This window comes from Xyrauchen texanus, unplaced genomic scaffold, assembly GCF_025860055.1.
Source record: "Xyrauchen texanus isolate HMW12.3.18 unplaced genomic scaffold, RBS_HiC_50CHRs HiC_scaffold_286, whole genome shotgun sequence".
Taxonomy (NCBI): domain Eukaryota; kingdom Metazoa; phylum Chordata; class Actinopteri; order Cypriniformes; family Catostomidae; genus Xyrauchen; species Xyrauchen texanus.
Genome location: NW_026266254.1, coordinates 17,501 through 23,049, shown reverse-complemented (window position 1 = coordinate 23,049; position 5,549 = coordinate 17,501). Strand labels below are relative to the sequence as shown.

The 5,549-nt window shown below is 45.6% G+C and overlaps 1 pseudogene; it reads right to left on the bottom strand.

The window, feature by feature from the left end:
- Positions 1 to 2,935: 2,935 nt before the first annotated feature.
- Positions 2,936 to 5,549, bottom strand: part of LOC127642018 (eomesodermin-like) — an 11,692-nt pseudogene continuing 9,078 nt past the window's right edge.

Below are 5,549 nucleotides of genomic sequence, written 5' to 3'. Positions count from 1 at the left end.
ACTCACACACACACGCGCTCACACACACATGAACATGCTCACACACACACACTCACGCACACACACACACACAAACATGCTCACACTCACGCACACACACACACACACGCTCACACACACACACATGAACACACACACGCTCACACACACACACACTCTCACACACACGCGCTCACACACACATGAACATGCTCACACACACACACTCACGCACACACACACACACAAACATGCTCACACTCACGCACACACACACACACACGCTCACACACACACTCTCTCACACACATGCGCACACACACACAGTGAAAAGGTGCATTCACACATATGTATTTGCACAGGAATAGTTGCAGGAAACCTGCAAAGTGCAACAGTGCAACACTTCTCAAATGTTGATTGGTGATTCTTGTGTGCAGCTGACAAACTTTACTGTTGCCATGACAACCAGCACACATCCTAAGACTGACCTTCTGCTTTTAATACTAGGGGCCGATGAGGTGACGCGGATCAGAACTGGCATGTTTCAGTCTTTACACAGAGACCTGCTCATCTGAGCTCAACATGCTGATGCTTTAATGCTGCTTATTTCCCTTCTTCAGGATAAACGGCTCTAAAGCATAATCATGTGTGTCTGTGTTGTGTAGGATCTGTTGCAGTTACAGTATGAGGGAGTTGCTGTGATGAAGATGTTTGATAAAGTCAACATCATTCTCCTCAACTTCCTCTAACTCTCATTGATTGGGGAACAACAGGAAGTTATGAAGCGCATTGATTGGACAACATTTTCCTGATACACCCACTTTATTTATCTCCTCTTTGCCAGTGTGAGCCAGTCAAGCCAGCTATTGCGTACCAGCTGGCTCCCGTTACACTCACCCCCCTAAACCTCACTCCAATCCGGGTCACGGCACCACTGTAACCGATCCTGCTCAACCCGCTACGAGCGGGATTTGAACCGGGGTCTTTGGCATGGGACGCAGTGCGCTACTGAGGAGGCACCTCTTGAGGCCAGGGGAGTGAGGTATACACATACCGCACAGCTATAGCGTACCAGCTGGCTCCCGTTACACTCACACCCCTAAACCGCACTCCCATCCGGGTCACGGCACCACTGTAACCGGTCCTGCTCAACCTGCTCCGTCAATGGGGTTTAAACTGTAAACATTAAAATACTGTTTCAAAAGTATAAACACAAGACATAAACAATATGTGTGTTAACATGATTTTACTGTCATTAAATCACGCACTGTGAAGATATAGATGATTATACAACTCCGTTGCCATGACGACGTAACACTGTAAACCCTGTAACCACTTGATGATTTAAACAACTTTACAGCTCAAATAATACACACGTTTTAACAGAAGAATTAAAATCCGTTTTTATAAAATTGCTTTTATAAAATTATAAGCTTCACATTTCTTCCATTCATGTAGACTGGCGCTGCACTGGCATGACTGGAAATATTCTCATGAGAGCGTTTCAAAGTTGGCCAACTGTGGACTGACTTGCTAGAAAGATTTTGGTTGGGCCCACTCAGAAAGGGGGCACGACTTCCACCCATAAGGTACCTCACTGTTAGAAACAAGGTGCTGTGCTGGTTCATTTTTGTTCATAGAGGAACAAAAGATACAAATGTACATTTCAAGGTACATAATAGGTACAATTGTGTTACCCAAATGGCTTTACTAGAGGTACACCATCACAGGTACATCCCCTGAGGTCCTCCAATGAAACCATTCCTTTTTCTCCTTTTTCTCCCAATCTGTAACGCCCAATTCCCAAAGCGCTCTAAGTCCTCATGGTGATGTAGTGACTCGCCTCAATCCGGGTGGTGGAGGACGAATCTCAGTTGCCTCCGCGTCTGAGACCGTCAATCCGCGCATCTTATCACGTGATTTGTTGAGACCCTACGCCCCTTTGACCATGCCCCTGCCCCCATTGTCCAAGCCCCTACCCCGCCATTGACCGAGCCCCTGCCCCCCATTGTCCAAGCCCCTACCCCGCCATTGACTGAGCCCCTGGCCCCATTGTCCAAGCCCCTACCCCGCCATTGACTGAGCCCCTGCCCCCCATTGTCCGAGCATCTGCCCCGCCATTGACTGAGCCCCTACCCCCCACTGTCCAAGCCCCTACCCCGCCATTGACTGAGCCTCTGCCCCCCAGTGTCCGAGCCCCTACCCTGCCATTGACTGAGCCCCTGTCCCCCATTGTCCGAGCCCCTACCCCGCCATTGACTGAGCCCCTGCCCCCATTGTCCAAGCCCCTACCATGCCATTGACCGAGCCCCTGTCCCCCATTGTCCCAGCCCCTGCCCCCATTGTCCGAGCCCCTACCCCGCAATTGACCGAGCCCCTGCCCCCCATTGTCCGAGCCCCTGCCCCGCCATTGACTGAGCTCCTGCGCCCCATTGTCCCAGCCCCTGCCCCGCCATTGACTGAGCCCCTACCTTGCCATTGACTGTGCCCCTGTCCCCCATTGTCCCAGCCCCTGCCCCCCATTGTCCGAGCCCCTACCCCGCCATTGACTGAGCCCCTACCCTGCCATTGAGTGACCCCCTGTGCCCCATTACCTGAGCCCTTGCCCCCATTGCCAAGCCCCTACCATGCCATTGACCGAGCCCCTAAAAACCTTTAAGAACTAAAAGGTACCCATGCAGAACACAGGAGTCATTTAATACATACACCACATCATTTTCCACATTCACAGGAACCGTTGACTTCTGGGTGAGCTTTAATAAATTACAAAGGGAAGAATATCGGGTAAATTGATGATTGAACTCAGATTTGAAGATCCACAGTTAACTATCAAATCATTGGGGATTTCATGGATTACATTTGAAATATCTCAGCACACCTAGAGATTTGAATATCAACATTACAAGCTCAATAATGGAGCAACAGAAAAGCGAATTAATGACCCTCCGAAGCCACTTTAGGTACCGGCATAGAACGCATAATAGCCAACACCCCTGGCGGAGGACCAGCTGTCCTTGTTTTCTGAAGCTGTCGAGTCCTCACACTTGATTGTTGGGGAGGACTCGCCGTGAGACGTTCTGCTCCTTTTGCATACGACCGAGTAAATACTTGGTTCAGAGTCCGGAGGTTTCAGCGACGCTGCGGTCTCCATCCAGCCTGCAGTTTGAGTAAACGCACGTTCCTCTCTGGATTTGTCTTTGTCAGGCGTTTGTTCACCGGTGAAGTTTGTGGGACTCGGTCTGGGTGACCATGGCAAGCCAGAGGGCATTTTTCTCGTGTAGGAGCCTCGTGCAGTCCCCCATCCTGCAGTCACAGATGCAAAAGCGGTGTCTGAATAGTAGCCAAGAGTGTGAGGGCTCTGCAGGGGTACAGATTTGAAACTGTACGGCAGCAGGGAACTGGAATAATCGCCCTCGTATGCGGTCAGTTCTAAGTTGCTGGCGCTAGTTTGTTGGACGGAAGTCAACAGCCGCCACCTCTGTGTGGCACCAGCATCATCCTCCTGAGGCGATAACATGCCGTTTGTATGCGGCACTGTCCGTTCACCGTTGTAAAGGCGACTCGGAGTCAGATTGTTGACGAACTGGTCCTGCAGGAAGGGTTGCATGGTGTAGCGTGCGCTCGGGAAGATCTGTTGAGTGCGAGGGGAATCTGTCGCCGATGGTGTAAGTCTTTCCCGCTCTGGAACAGTATAAATCCTGCAATGCAAACATGGAGCGATTTGAACAATATAATATATCAGTGATAAACCAGTGATTGCAAAGACAACACGACTACTCACAGATCATAATTGTCTCTGAAACCCTTCGCAAAAGGATTGTGGTCAATCTTGAGTTGAGTGATCTGGAAGGAAAGAATAACACGGAGGTCAACTGGAGTATATCATGTTTTTGCAGTCCGTGTTTTTGAATGTTTGGAAAGACGTACATCTGTGTTTTGATATGCCGTGACGGTGATGAACTGGTTCTCGGGAAAGGTGAAGATCTGAGTTTTCGGATCTCTTCCTGTGCCCTCGGTGCCATCATCTGATACTTCAACCACATGAAGCCTCGGCTGGTACTTGTGTAGAGACTGAAGGACGATCATCCGCTTATAAGACACACAGAGATGACAATATTGCATTTATGTCACACGTATGTATTTATAAGTGGAAATCACACAAATAACATGCAATGTCACGAATGCACATTATTTATCCAAATTACAGGCTACAGATTTTTTAAAGGAATATTCGGGTTCAACACAAGTTCAGCTTAATCAGCAGCATTTGTGTCATAATGTTGATTAGCACATAAATTAATTTCTACTCGTTCCTCCTTTAAATGTGTGTTCCAGTGAGTCACTTCCAATGCAAGTCAATGGGGTTTAATCTGTCAACATTAAAATACTGTTTCACAAGTATAAACACAAGACATAAACAATATGTGTGTTAACATGATTTTACTGTCATTAAATCACTTATTAACCACATCTGTGTGAAGATATAGACGATTATACAACTGCGTTGCCATGACGATGTAACGCCATAAACCCTGTAATCCTGTTAAATGACGACTTAAACAACTTTACAGCTCAAATAATACACAAGCTTGAACCGTATAATTAATGTAAGTGCTTTTAAATAATTATAAGCATCACATTTCTGCCTTTAATAAACTCTCCAAAAATAAACCCCATTGACTTGCATTGGAAGTGTCTCACTGGAACACACATTTAAAGGAGGAACGAGTCGAAATTTAAGTCGTGACTTGTCGAGCGCTGTTCGATTTGCTGTTTTGACGTATTTCCTACCGAAACAGGAACTGGGGGCGGGACATGTCGAACGACTCCTCCCATTTTTATAGATAGCCAATAGGCTTTAGTGTACAGCCCCTCACACTTCCAATGGAAGTCAATGGGGTTTATTTTTGGAGAGTTTATTAAAGGCAGAAATGTGACGCTTATAATTTTATAAAACTCATGTATTATTTGAGCTGTAAAGTTACTGTATTTTGACATTTTTACAGGATTACAGGGTTTACAGCGTTACATCGTCATGGCAACGGAGTTGTATAATGGTCTATATCTTCACACAGATGTGGTTATTAAGTGATTTAATGACAGTAAAATCATGTTAACACACATATTGTTTATGTCTTGTGTTTATACTTGTGAAACAGTATTTTAATGTTTACAGATTAAACCCCATTGACTTGCATTGGAAGTGTCTCACTGGAACACACATTTAAAGGAGGAACGAGTCGAAATATATTTTTGTGCTAATCAACATTATGACACAAATGCTGTCGATTGAGCTGAACTTGTGTTGAACCCGAATATTCCTTTAACCATCAATAATTGTTTACAAATAAATACACAATGAAATTATTACCATGCATGAGAGCATTTAAAGCACTATAAAGCAATATATGCAGCTGTGTTCATGGTCATTTATATATTTATTTATTTATTTAACAAAAAATAAGTCTAATTGATGCAACAACAACAACAAAAAACAAGCAAACATTTAAACAGTTTATCAAAAATACAGGCTGCATTGTTTTATCTTTCAGTAATTGTTCAGTCCCCCT